Source organism: Tupaia chinensis, unplaced genomic scaffold (assembly GCF_000334495.1).
Source record: "Tupaia chinensis unplaced genomic scaffold, TupChi_1.0 Scaffold144276_1, whole genome shotgun sequence".
Lineage (NCBI taxonomy): Eukaryota > Metazoa > Chordata > Mammalia > Scandentia > Tupaiidae > Tupaia > Tupaia belangeri.
Window position 1 is genome coordinate 8,126,164 of NW_006204133.1, and position 15,378 is coordinate 8,141,541.

Below are 15,378 nucleotides of genomic sequence, written 5' to 3' on the forward strand. Positions count from 1 at the left end.
CCTTCTCCATTCTCCTCTCAGGATTTTGAGCATGCGTGTGCATGCACCCAGGAAGATTTTCAGGTCATTGGGTCCCAGACTTGAATCATGTTTGACCATGTAGGAATCCAGTACCTTAACCACTATGCCACCTGCTGACCCCAATAAAGTATTATTTAATTAATTTATTTATTTTATGAGGTATTTGCCATAGGGCATATGTGCTTGCCAGAGAGAGAAAGAGAAAGTGAAAGGGAAAGTGAGAAATCAGCCCTTGGGGGATGGCCACACTGCAATCCCTTCTCCATTCTCCCCCTGGGATATTGGCACACCTGCACTTGTGTGTCTGGTGTAATTTTCAAGTCACCAGGTCCAGGACTCAAACCATGATTGGTCGGGTGGGAGTCCAGCAACGTAACTACTTTGCTACCTGTTGACCCCAATAAATTATTATTTTAATCCACTGACATTAGAGATATTTTACCACACAACAAGAGCAAGCCAAAGCAATTTAAAAACTTGTGATAATATTTATGCCTACTAGAAAATATGAAGTAAGTATACATATACTGGAAATGAAACACAGATCAATGAAAATGGGATAGAAACAGAAATCAACAAGGATAAGGGAAAGTAATGGTATTGAAGTGGTATTTGGGCTGAGGAATGATGGTGAGTAGAGACTGCAGATTTCCTGGAAGAACTCCTTGTTCTGGGCATACAGTTGTGTTTGAATCCCCTAAATACTTAATGTTCAGTATTTTTCTTCCTAGTGTTTAAACATCAACTTTGTCCTATAGGATCTGGCTTACTCTTTTCTCTTTGGCAAAAACTCACTATTCTCATGTGAGCACTTTAGAATTTGATCTGTAATCAAATCTTGGACATGCCCTGGCTTTTAAAGGAGATAGAGGTGAGAAAAAGAGAGAGGCAGCCATTTTGTCTGATACTCAGTAGCGAGAATGTCCATGGAAACAGCAAGGAGCTGCCACTATATAGTATTCTCAACACAGGGCAAGTGTAGTGATGTCAAAAAGTGCACAGAGTCTGTGGGCAGTTGTCATTCAATTTGAATTGATTAACAAAGGCCAGAGAACATGGGAGGGGCCATAGATTTGTACATTCAATCACAGAATGAAAATGTTTCCTCCTTCCCTCTCATTCTTCCTCTTTCTCTCCCTCCATCTCTTCCTTTCTTCATTCTTTCCCTCCTCCCTGCTCTTTTTGTTTTGATATGTTTTTAAATTTTGATCATAATTTTTGCTATAGGAAATGTGAGCTCATTGGAGAGCAACAAAGAGTAAGAGGGCAAGAAAGTGAGAAATCACCTCCTGCCGAGGGTGGCCATGCTGCAAACCTTCTCCATTCTCGTCTCAGGATTTTGGGTACACACACACACAATGCCTGGCATGATTTTCAAGCTGCCCAGGTTGAAATTTGAACCACACAACTGGCCATGTGGGATCTGTTCGCCTCCACTGCCACGTCACCTGTCACCTGCTGGCTCTCTCTTTTCTTTTTTAGATTTTGAGGGCATAATGAAGTTTCAAGACACAGGAAGAAGGGGGAGTCTTGTTGCCCACTGTTAAAGTGAGCCAAGTCTCACATGGTTGCAAAGTGTGAATCCCAGCCTCAGCAGCTTAAAAAATATGCCTGGTGTATTTGTGCATGAGCTCCAAATCCTGACAGAACGAATACGTGGAGGAGGAGGGTTTGCAGAATGGTCACACACCGCAGAAAGGAGCTTTCTCTTTCTCCCTTTCTTTCAGTCTCTCTCTGGTGAGCACACACCCTCAGCAATTAAAAACAAAAGACACAAGAAAACCTTAAAGAAAAAAGTGTAGTCTCAGAAGAAATGGAAAGGAATTGGATTAGGAACTCATTTAAATAAATTAGAGTTAAGAGTCTGCTTCATAGATAAATATATTTTAAAAGAAAGAAAAGAAAAGAGCTGGCCGGCTTTGGAAGACAACAGAAGTCTATCACAGGATGGCTCATCATTTGTGGAGTAAGATGAAAGACCAAGCACAAAGGATAAAATCTATAGAATTGGTTAGGCTAATAGGAGGGAGAAAATTTTAGAAAAATCCTATTGACGATGTGATATGCAGTTGGCATACAGCTATTGAATACTAAAACGATCCATTGCCCCCAACTGAAACTAGAGGGCCTGTACTTTGTTATTTTATTGTTAAGATATTCCATGTGCTTGCCAGTTCTTTGAAGATTCGATCTGTCTGTACAGAAGTCATTCCATGATATTTCTTCAATAGTTCTCTAATGTTTTACTTTATGCATGTTGTATTTAACTTAATAAACCAATTAAAGAATTTTTAAAGATTTTCTTAGAGAATTATTTTTTTCATGAAGCATTACAAAATTTTTATCACTGAAAATAATGTTTTTGTTTTTGCTTTTTTCTCCCCTCAAATTATTGTCTTCGGATTGGCCTTGTTTTGTTTTGTTTTATTTTTAGGTAGCATTTCCTTTCTCTTTATTCTTAGTCTTTAGGTTTGCCACAAGAGGAATATTTATATATTAACAGGCAATATGACATAGCTTTTGGCAAACACCTGTCCAATCAGAATGGATTAAAAACATTTTAAAAGGTGCCACTTACTGCTGCTTACTAACTGGATGTCTTCTCTGAGGGGCTCTTTTAAACAGTATACAGGGAATCCCCTGTCCTCAAGCGTCACTCTGCCTTTCTACCATTTTGTTTTGTTTTTCTGCCATATCTTTTTTTTCCTTCTTTTTACCAACATCTATTAGAAGTGAATTTTAGCTCTCTCATCTTCTTACTGGTTTGGAAGGTATACATTATATTTAATTAATTTTGCACTTACTTCTAATATTTATTTTTACATTGCTCTGTGCAGCGTTTGAGGTTCTGAGAATATAATAGTAAACAATTCAGGTATAAATTTCTGCCTTCTTGAAATTACTCTAATATAAGGAAACAATATTAAAATATGTGCAAAAAGTAACATATGTATGTGTGTGCGTGTGTGTGTAATGTTTATATTTTATAAACTCATATTTCACATAATATATATATTTTTTTTCATTACTTATTTACAGTTCCTGGGCTATAAAATGATTTTAGGATAGTAATTATACTGCAATTTTCTGGGTTTTTTTTCATAACTAACTTTTATGTTACTCATTTACAATTATTCCCAAGTGCTATAGTCTTTATTTTCCCAAAACACATGTGCTGATATTTTGTTGTGACTGGATTAAGAGGATAAAAACTTAATCAGACTATAGTGTTGAAAGTTGGGGCCTTTGGGAATATACAGAGCCCTTAGACTATTAAGGCATTTTGAATAATTTTACATATATATAAATATATATTATATACATATATATATGTATGCATATTCTTTTCTTTAAAATAAGAGACAGATAAAGTCATCCTACAATTATAATAGGAGAATAAGGAGTAAAATTGTCTCCATTTATTGCTAACATGATCTTCTTATTTATAGAAAACTTAAATGATTCCACCAAAATAATTGTTAGAATAGACAAATGCATGCAGTAAAGTTGTAAGATATGAAACCAGTTTATAAAATAAGTATTGTTTCTACATCTTTTTTTATAATTTATTATTTACATTTAATCACCATACATCTTTACAGTGTATAAAACATGTTTTCCAGCACAAATACAGTGCATATCAGTCGAGACAAAGACATTATTCTATACATTATCATGAGCAAATAACCTTCCATTTTTGTGTCAATTAGATGTATTCTCCACCCTGTTCCCACCTGTATCCTTATTATCCACACTCTGTTCCCTCCTCCCCACTGTATCTACTATCTACAGTTGCCCTCCCTCTCTTAAACCTCCCAGTCTTTGAGATTCTGCTATACAGGGCAGACATTCAGTGTATATTGTTTGGGGAAATAAAATGTCTGTCTTTCATGTCTGGCTTGCTTCATTTACCATTAAGTCTTCCATATTTGTCCACTGTGTATCAAGTATCAGGGTCTCAGTTTTTTTTTTATGGCTGAGTAGTTTTCCGTAGAGTACACATACCACATTTTTTTCTATCCACTCATTTATTTTTGGACATTTGGGTTGATTCCATGTCCTAGCAATTGTAAATACTGCTGCAGTAATGAGGGTTTTCCTGTCCTTTGGGTAAACACCTAAGAGTGGAATTACTGGATCATATAGTAGTTCTATTTGTAGATTTCTGAAGAATCTCCATATCGTTTTCCACAGTGGTTGTACTAATTTATATTCCCAAAAACAGTGTAGGAGAGCTCCATTTTCACCACACCCTTGTTAGAACTTACCACTTTTAGTTTTTTTTTTTTTTAATTTTAGCTATTCTGACTGGGATTAAGTGATATCTCATTATGGTTTTGATTTGCATTTCGCTTATGATAAGAGATGTTGACCATGTTTTCATATGCTTTTTGTCCATTCATCTGTTCGCACATTTTCCCATTTTTTAGTAGGACGGATTTTATTTTATTTTATATCATTTTATTTATTTAGTTAGTTTTTTTTTTTGCAGGTAAGTTGCTTGAGTTCCCTATATATTCTGGTTATCAATCCCTTATGTGACGTATAGTTTGCAAATATATTCCCCCACTCTGAGAATTGTCTTCTCACTTTAATTATCATTTCTTTTACTGTGCAGAAGCTTCTCGGCCTAATATAGTCCCACTTGTCTATTTTTGGAACTATTGTCATGTTTTCGGGGTCTTCTTTAAAAAGTCTTTGCCTACTCCAAGGTCTCAAAGAGTTTTCTCTGTGTTTTCCAACAGTGGTTTTATAGTTTGAGGCTTTATGTTTAAATCCTCAACCCATATTGAGTTGATTTTTTTTTTGGAGGGTTTTTTTTTGCTATAGGGTGTGTGCACTCGCCAGAAAGACAGAGAGAGACAGAGAGACAGAAAATGAGAAATCACTCCCCAGGGGGGATGGCCACGCTGCAGTCCCTTCTCCTCCATTCTCCTCTCAGGATCTTGGGCATGCGTGCACACGCACCCAGCGTGAGTTTAAGCCACTGGGTCTGGGTCTTGAACCTCGGTCAACTACATGTAAGTCCAGCAACATAGCCATTATGCTAACTGCTGGTCCTAAATTAATTTTTTCTTTTTTATGGCAAGAGATAAAATTTCCATTTCATTCTTCTGCAGGTGAATATCCAATTCTCCCAGCACCATTTGCTGAAGGAAATTTTTTTCCCACTGGATTTTCTCGTGTTCATTGTCAAGGATAAGTTGATTGTATGTTTTGGCATATTTTTGGGTGTTCTCAATTCTATTCCATTGGTCTATCTGCCTGTTTTTCTGCCAATATCATGCTGTTTTAATGTCACGCCTTTGTAATAAGTTTTGAGATCAGAATGCTCCCTACTTTATTCCTCATGTACAGTATTGCTTTAGCAATACGAAGGCTTTTATAATTCCAGACAAAGTTCATGATTGCTTTTTTTTATTTCTGTGAAGAATATCTCTGGTAATTTGAGTGGAATTGCATTGAATTTGTAGATTGATTTGGATAGGATTGACATACTGATTATATTAATTCATCCAATCTAAGAACTTGGGATACTTTTCCACTTTTATGTTGACTAATTTCTTTTTCAAGGTTCTCATTATTTCCCTTGTAGAGGTCTTTGATTTCTTTGGCTAGGTTAATTCCTAGATATTTATTGGTTTTGTGGCCATTGTAAATGAGATTTCTTTCTTCAATTCTGTCCCAGTTTGTGCATTGTTGGTGTATAAAAATGCTACAGGTTTTTGTATGTGATTTTGTATCCTGTAACTTTACTGTATTCATTCATCACTTCTAGGAATGTTTTAGTGGATTCTTCTGGATTTTCTATGTATAGAATCATCATCTCCAAATAGAAATACTTTTCACTTCTTCTTTTTCTATTTTGATGCCTTTTATTGGACTCTCTTGTCTGATCACAATGGCTAGAACTTCCAGTACCATGTTAAAAAGGAGTGGAGAAAGTGTGCAGCCTTGTCTTGTTCCAGTTTTTAGTGGAAAAGCTAAAAGTTTTTCCCCATTCGGTATGGTGTTAGTGGTGTGTTTGCCATAGATGTCTTTTAGGTGTTGAGGAATGTCCCTACTATGCTAATTTTTCTGAAAGTCTTAATCATAAGTGGATGTTGTATTTTATCTAATGCTTTTTTCCTGCATCAATTGATATAATCATATGGTTATCTTTTCTTTTCTTAATGTGATGTATTACATTTATTTTTTCATGTATGTTAAATCATGCTAATATTCATTAATCATCAGAGAAAAGCTAATAAAACCACAATGAAATTTCACCTTACACATGTCACAATGTCTATTATCAAAAAGGTAAAAAGTAGATCAACCAGAAGTGTACAACAGTGTGATACTGAAGCCACACAGAGAGTTCCCAGAATTATGACCAGGATCCTTCTGTACACATCAGGCACATGTATGTCCTTGACCGTAGTTGGGTGAGGCTGGGCATGGATCATGGCTTTAAGCTCTGAGTAGGGGTATCCCTCTCCCTTTATCTCTTTCTCTATCTCTCTCTCATAGACCATGTGAATAAATAAAATTTTCCCTAAAAAAGGTGAACGATAACATGTGTTTGTCAAGATTGTGGGAAAAAGGGGACCCATGCAAACTATTTGTGGAAATATACTATGGCATAGTCATTAGGTTAAATGGTATGGAGATTCCTCAAAAAACTAAAAATAGGACTACCATGTGATCCAAGAATGACACATCTCACCATATATCCAAAAGAATTGAAGTCAATATGCTGAAGGGGTATTTTCACTCTCATGTCCAATGCAGCATTATTTATAATACCCAAAAAAGGGAAACAACCTAACCATCTACCAATGAATAAATGGATGAAGAAAAAGTGATATATATATATATATATATATATATAATGTGTATTATGTATTATATTATAGTTTTATATGTAATAAATTATATACATTATGCAATAAATTACACATATAATACATGTAATATATCTGACATATCTGAATATATAAGGTATATATTATAATACATATTAAACATATGTTTGATGATATCCTACTCAGCCTTTTTTTGGGGGGAGGAGGTTTTTGCCATAGGGCGCATGTGCTCACCAGAAAGACAGAGAGGGACAGAGAAACAGAAAGCAAGAAATCGCTCCCTCCCCAGGGGCATGGCAATGCCACAATCCCTTTTCCTCCATTCTCTTCTCAGGATCTTAGGCATGCATGCACACACGCCCGGCATGAGTTTAAGTCAGTTTAAGTCACTGGGTCGAACTGTGGTCAACTACATGGGACTCCAGCAACATAGCCATTTCGCCAACTGCTGGTCCCCCTATTCAACTTTTTAAAAGAAAGAAACCCTGTTGTCCTTGACAATGTGGATAAACTTGCATGACTAATGCTTGCTCAGAGATATAAGCTAGGAACTTAGAGCCAGCAGATGTTGTGATGGTTAAGGTGCTGGACTCCCACATGCCTGACCACAGTTCAAGTCTTGGCAGCTTGACAATCACACCAGGTGAATGCTTGTATGTTCCCAAAATCCCAGGAGAAGATATGAGAAGGGATTGTAGTGTGTCCATCCCTATTGGAAGGTGATTTCTCACTTTCCCTCTCTCTGTCTCTCTCTCTCTCATTAGAGTACAATGTCCTACAGTAAAAACATACAGAAGAAGAAGAAAGGAAGAACAGAAAAGAAGGAAGATATTAAAAACCAAAAAGAAGCCTGGTCTTACTAATAGGTGGAATCTCAGTAAGCTGAACTCGTGATCTCATAGAAATAAGGAGCAAAACGATTAGCAAAGGCTGATGAGGAAATAGGGAGTTGTTGGTGAACAAGAACAAACCTTCCAATAGACAGGAGGAATATATTTTGAGATCTACTACATAACAGAGTTTCAGTCAATACCAATGTCTTCTGTTATCCAAAACAACTTTCAAAGTAAATTTCAAATATGTCCACAAAAAAATGACAAGCAAGTGAGGTGATGGCTGTATTAGTTAGCTTAACTTAATCATCTCTACGTGTATCAGAGCATCACATTCTACCCAGTCAAGACATATAATTATGATTTATCCATTAAACATGATACTAATTAGAAATACAAAAGGATAAAACTTTACCAATTCCTTTTTTAACACTGCTGAATTAGGCAGAGAAGGATTAAGAATCAGCCTTGCAAATTCCATTAAACTGTTATATTCATTTACGAAATGTGCACATATAGTCAGTTTATATCAGACTTTAAATTATAGCCCGTGGCAGAGTTGCAGTTTTGTACGACAGAATCATCTTTCATTTTTTTTCAATAAGACACTTGAGAATAATTTTCCCAAGCACTAATTACTCAACAGAATCCAGGAATTAACAACAACAACAATAGCAAAGGGTGGCAAAGGGAATCCGTATTGTAGTGTGTAGTCCACCACACATAGATGGTTCAGCACCCATGGGAGCATAGACACTGCTGTCAGAAGCACCAGAGTGGGAATCCTGGCTGCATACCCAGCAGCTGCGCATATCCAGGAAAAAATAGTCATCCCTCTGACTCTCAATTTATACCTCTGTAATTTGGACGTAATAATAATAGGTACCTCAAAGAGCTGAGCTGTTCTGACAATTAAATAAGACAACATTTAGCACAGTTCCTAGTGTATTATAAATTGTCAAGATTTGTTAGTAATTTCATTTAATTATACTCGATCCAGGGCAGTTTCTTCAGAGGTGCTGTCATTAAACTCTTGTCCATGTAATAGAAATAAATCCAAATGTCTATGGCTCATAACAAGAGAGTGGTTTTTCTACATTGAAGCAATGAGAATAAACACTGAAGAGGGAAGAGAGAACTTCAGTTTAAATGGCTTTTTAGTAGCATGAAATATATATAATTTTAAATATGTGCAAAGAGGCATCTGATCTTCAGAAGGGTTATATAATATTAATTTAATTCCATTAAAACATTTATTACAGGAATCAGCAGATGGTGTAATGGCTATGTCGCTGGACTCCCATGTAGTCAACTGCGCTTTGAATCTCAGACCCGGTGGCTTAAACTCACGCTGGGCGCGTGTGCGTGCATGCCCAAGACCCCGAGAGGAGAATGGAGGAGAAGAGATTGTGGCATGGCCAGCCCCGCGGGCGGCGGAGGTTGGGGGGAATTCTTGCTTTATGTCTCTCTCGATTTTTCTGGCAAGTGCACTTGCCCTATAGCAAAAACCTCTTCAAAACAAACAAACAAACAAACAAACAAACACATTGATTACAAAGACTTTGTCTTGTTCTTTGCTCATGTGCCAGGTGCTGTTAGACATAACTGGTCACCTTGCCTGCTTCCTACTCTCCTCTTCAAGCCAGGTCCTGATGATTCTGCAGTTCCTTATGCCCATGCTCTCCTCACTAGTCCCCTAGTCTTGCTTCTGCTCAGGATGGTGTCATCTAGACTTGGGTAATTGTCTCCCAACTATCTCCACAGTCTCCACATTTTGTCTTGTACAATTGGTTTTGAACTTCTCTCAGTTCAATAGCGGGAGTGCAAGTATGTCAAGTCTCCTGCACAAAAGCAAACAACAACTTCTTGAACATCAACAGTAAAGTTTAAATCCTGGGCCAATAAGTGGAGCAGTGGTAAAATACACTGCTCTGTGAGACGGACACTTTATGGAGTTGAAGATTTATGTCTGGAGATCCCCCTGGGTACACAGGTCTTATGTATGCCTATGATCCAGAGCTGGATAAAGTTGGAAGTGGATCACAGCACCAAGACCTTGTTGTTTCTCTATTTCTCTCTCTTTCTCTGTGTCTCTTGCTCACAGAATAAATAATTAAATAAACTTTTTTAAAAAAACTTCTTGAGAGAGACTTTTGTTAGCTTACTCCTTTCTGCCTGTGGATACCACCAGAGAAGCATGGTTGAAGTCTCTCTTCCCACTGTCATTATGTCTAAGTTAAAAAGCCGTAACAACTGTGGAACTCTTTATTTGTGGGTTAAGCTTTGAAACAACCGATGTGAGCCTGAGGAGCCATGTTGAGCAGTGGAGAATGCTCACAGACTGCGTGGTAATGAAAGACCCAAATACCAAGTGCTCTTGGGGCTTTGGGTTGGTCACATATGCCACTGTGGAGGAGGTGGATGCAGCCATGAATGCCAGGCCACACAAGGTGGATGAAAGAGTTATGGAACCAAAGAGGGCTGCCTCAATAGAAGATTCTCAAAGACCTCTTAACTGTGAAAAAGATCTTTGTTGGTGGCATGAAAGAAGACACTGAAGAACATCACCTAGGGGATTATTTTTTTTTCTTTTTTTTTGGAAAGGTTTTATGCTATGGGGCGCATACACTTGCCACAGTCAGAGAGAGACAGAGAGACAGAAAGTGAGAAATCACCCCCTAGGGGGGATGGCCACACCACAATCCCTTCTCCTCCATTCTCCTCTCGGGATCTTGGGCACACACGCACACATGCCCGGTGTGAGTTTAAGCCACCATGTCCGGGACTCAAACCACGGTTGACTACATGGGTGTCCAGCGACACAGCCATTACACCAACTGCTGGTCCCCCTAAGGGATTATTTTGAACAGTATAGAAAAGTTGAAGTGATTGAAGTGACTGACCAAGGCAACTTCAAGAAGAGGAGTTTTGCTTTTGTCACCTTTGATGATCATGACTCTGTGGACAAGATTGTCATTCAGAAATACCATATTGAATGGCCACAACTGAGAAGTAGAAAGCTCTGTCCAAACAAGAGATGGTGAGAGCTTCTTGCAGCCCAAGAGGTCAAAGTGGTTCTGTGAACTTCCATGGTGGTCATGGAGACAGTTTTGGTGGTAATGACAACTTTGGTCATGGAGGAAATTTCATTGGCTTTGGTGGCAGACATGGTGGTGGTAGATATGGTAGAAGTGGAAATGGCTACAATGGATTTGGTAATGATGGAAGCAATTTTGGAGGTGGTGGAAGCTACAGTGATTTGGGCAATTACAACAATCAGTCTTAAAGTTTGGACCCATGAAGAGTGGAAACTTTGGAGGCAGAAGCTCCAGCCCTTATGGAGGTGGAGGTCAATGCTTCATCATACCATGAAATCAAGGTGGCTAAGGCGGGCCCAGAAGCTGCAATAGCTATGGTATTGGCAGAAGGGTTCAATTAACTTCCAGGAAGCAAAGCTTAGCAGGAGATGAGAGCCAGAGAAGTGACAGGTTACAATAGATTTGTGTACTCAGCCAAGCACAGCGGTGACAGGGCTAGCTGCTACGATGAAGCCACATTTTAGACAATACTTATGTGTATGGGCAAAAACACAAGGACTGTATTTGTGACTAATTGTATAACAGGTTATTTTAGTTTCTGTTCTGTGGAAAGTGTAAAGCATTGCAACACAAGGTTTTAATATAGATTTATTGGTTTTGCATCCATGCTGTTGATTGCTAAAAGCATCTTTTAAAAAAAATTTTTTCTTGGATGAGGACATGGTGTGGAAGTTAAGGCAACTAGATTTCACATGGCCGGCAGAAGGATTGTGGTGTACCCATCACTGCTGCTAGGGGGTGTTGTCTCTTCTCCTCTCTTTCTCTCACTCTCTCTCACTCTCTTCTATCCCCAGTAAGTGTACTCAGTTTAAAAACAAATTTAATTTGTTGTGCCATTTTTCAGCCCTTCATGAGCTGATGAGAATTCCATTTTCCAGTTCATCCTCTAAAATTGCAGGGGGAATGGAGATTTTCTTGAACATGTGTCCTGAATGAGTAGTCAGGTGGCATAGACCTGGTAGGGAACTGAATGAGAGAACAAGGGGTTGATAACCCAGGAATAGAGGGAGTCATCACATGGCTGAGGTGTGTGCACTGAGAAGACTACAGGTGGGTAATTGGAGAGGGGTACCCAAACATAAACTTCCAAAGATGAACAGTTCCATGCTCACACGTCTAGAATGTGACTGTGGTGTAGTTAATTGCTAGGTACTATAGACCGAATGAGTTCCTCAAACTTCATGTTGAAATCTTAACCCCTAGAGACTAGCAGATGGCGTAATGGTTATGTCACTGGACTCTCACATAGCCAACTATGGTTCAAATCCAGGACCTGGTGACTTGAAACTCATGCTTGACACGTGTGGGTGAGTGCCCAAAATCCTAACAGGAGAGTGGAGGAGAAGGGATTGCCATGTGGCCAACCCTCTGGGCAGTGACTTCTCACTTTTTGTCTCTCTGTCTCTCCAGCAAACATATGCATACTATAGCAAAAATACCTCTAAAACAAACAAAAAAAAGAAATCCAAACCCCCAATATGAGCTGGGGCCTTTGGGAGATAATAAGGTCACAAAGGTGGAGCCACCAAGTTTGTACCCTTATAAAAAAGGCCAATTGAGCTGACTAGTTTCTTACACTGGTTGAGGTGCCATCTGTGAACCAGAAGGCAGGCACCAACCAGACACTGAATGTGCCGGCACCTTGACCTTGGACCTTTCAGCCCACAGAAGACTCAGAAATAAATTTGTGTTGTTTATAACATACCTGATGTATGGTATGTTTTTTTAATACTAGCCAAAACAGACTAAACCATTAAGGTTAAACTACTTAGTCCTCTTTTCTGTCTTCCACAAAGAGATAAGCTCCCTAAGTGTATCTTGTCATGTACCCTCCCATATTCCAGTTCCTGGAGCGGCATGACATATTTAATGGATCTGGAGAATGAAGGGGAATCTATGTGGTGCAGACTCTTACGTCTTTAAGACCTGTCTAATTGTAGTGAGTGCGTGTGGTTGGCTCGCCAAGCCATACGGTCCACATGCAGAAGCGTTGCCTCATGCAGGAAGCAGTTGTTGTCTTTCATTGACTGTGATCAAGGTTATGCTGTCTCTGTTTTTTTGGGATTATTCGGAAGCTTATTCTTTTCCCCACATACACAAGTTAAACCCTCCAAAGTCGCCTACAAGCATGGCAAGTGTCTGTGTGTGGTGATATCTCTGACGAGCTTGACATGCAATGCCTTCCTGCTTTGAGAACCTCTATCAGAGGCTGCAAAGATGTACAATGACTCAACGTAAATAATGTTGCCCGATGAACTCTTTCGAATTAAGTTTCAATTGGTTCAGAAATTTGGGGTTACATGTTAACTTTAGTATGATGTGTCTTCTAGGTAAAAACGTAATATTTGATTGACAAATTGTATTCCATTTTAACAGTTACACAGACATTTCATGTCTTGAAATATAACTCTGTAAATATCCATTAGGTCATATTATGCTAGAGTAAAATAAAATGCATTATATGTTGTGAGAATGAATACCTTGCCAGTTCATTGTCCCTTTATAGACAAAACATAATAAAATAAAAGATAACTATACTCATTGCTAAAACTGCCTACTTTACTACACTTAGATTTATGTAAAATGAAAGTTTGTGGAAGAAAAACCATAAAAATGTATTTATCTCCATATCTACTTGCCTGTCTGGAGAGAGAGAGAGTTCTTTTCATTAACTCAGATCAAACCTCATTACCCAAACTGAGAACATCACACTTCAAAACAAGGTCCCAGAAACTTGAAGAGTTTCTTGATATGTCTCAAACATGGCAGAGGTACCACGCACGCTGTTGTCCAAATCGCCCACAAAACAGCCCCACAAAATTTACCCACACTTTCCTTACATGCTCCAAACAAAGGGTAATCTCAGGAAAGGGGCAGGAGGACAAGTTTCTGTTCAGAAGAAGACACCGGGCTAAATATTGTGATCAATGGAGAGATGCTTTGTGGAACTTTCTGATAAACTTCTGAATAAGATAGGACTGCCTAGTTGTAACCTTCGCCAGGAAGGCCTGAGCCCGAGCTGTGTGTGTGCAGCGTCCTTGCCAATGTGCTCAGGTATTTAACTCGAGCATAGCCTCTCAGTTACATGCTCTTTCTATCCCCATTTTGTAGAAGAGGAAACATAAAGTTTAAATTATTTGCTCAAGATTGTAGTTAGCAAATGGCAAAACAAGCTCCTTCTCACGCATGGGGAATCAAGCTTACCCACCCACAACCACGCTGGCTGAAAAGCAGCACCACAGTGAGCAGGCCTGAACGTTCTGTGACTCTGTCCTCTCTTCTCTTAGGCCCCTCAGGTGACAGACTTCAAATCATCCTTCTGAATATCCCGACCAGTTTTCTGGGTCACTGGGGACGGTTAGACATATCTGTAGACATAGTCCCCACAGACCTCACCAGTTTTTTGTTTTGTTTTGTACTGACACCCTACACAGGAATGTACTACCAAGACTGCTGATCCTTAGTACCACACCCCCAGCCATTGGTTGTGGGTGGCCTGATAGTCACCTCTCTTGAGGCACTGGTCCTGATGCCTCCAGCACAGAGCCTCATCTCAGCGGGGTGCCCCTCAACTTCCCTTGTGTGGATTCTGCCTCAGGAGTCCCAAAGAAGTTCAGCTGTGCTTCATAAAAGTCTCATTGAGTACTCTTTAGTACAGTAAACATTTTTAAAAGAGTCTTGATGCAGAAATACATCATATTGTGAAGGTGATACAAATTTTGCATATTTCCCATGCCCATACTGGTTTCCCCAATTATTAATATCTTACTGTAGATGGGCCAGCCTATGGCCTGGGTTTAAGGTGGCTGGATCCCACATGGCTGACACAGTTTGAGTCTTGGACCCAGGGGCTTGGAAAACTCTACAGGCAAGTGTGCATATGTGTACCCCAAATCCCAAAGACAGGAAGAGATGGAAGAGAAGGGATTGCGGTGTGACTAGGCCTCATGGGAGGTGTTTTCTCACTATCTCTCTCTCTGTCTCTGGTGAGCACACTTGCCCTATGGCAAATACAGAAAAATCTCAGTGAAGTCAGAAATTGTTGTCACACTGATGAACCAATATTGCTACCTTGTTATTATCTGACACCCATCATTTACTCAAATTTCTTTAGTTATTTTATTTTATAAGCGTTGCTATTAATTTTTAATCTCATGGTCTTTCCTGTTTTTTAGGAACTCATCCATGATAGCATATCCTACGAAGTTACCATGTTTCCATAGGCTCCTTTTGGGTGTGATAGTTTCTCAGACTTTATGTATTTTTCAAAGACCTTGAGTCAGGCATGTTATAGAATGCCCCTCCACTGGGATTTGTCTGACATTTTTCTTACATGCACACTGGAGTTATGAGCTTTCACAAGGAAGATGATAAAGGTTAAGGGCCATTTTCATCACATCTTATCAAGGGTACAGAAGATCAATGTGGCATTGATGAGGTTCATTATCTTAACACCACATGGAATGCGTGCATGAGAGCCAGAGAGTGAGAGAGAACCACCAATGGAGATTAGCCACAACCTTTTTCCTGCAGCTCTCCACCTCGCCAGGGTCCTGAGCATGCATATGCTTATCTGCC

At 39.1% G+C, this 15,378-nt stretch overlaps 1 pseudogene; it reads left to right on the plus strand.

Moving 5' to 3' along the window:
- The first annotated feature begins 1,594 nt into the window (after window positions 1-1,594).
- On the plus strand, window positions 1,595-11,200 carry LOC106733643 (heterogeneous nuclear ribonucleoprotein A1-like; annotated as a pseudogene).
- Window positions 11,201-15,378: the final 4,178 nt, after the last annotated feature.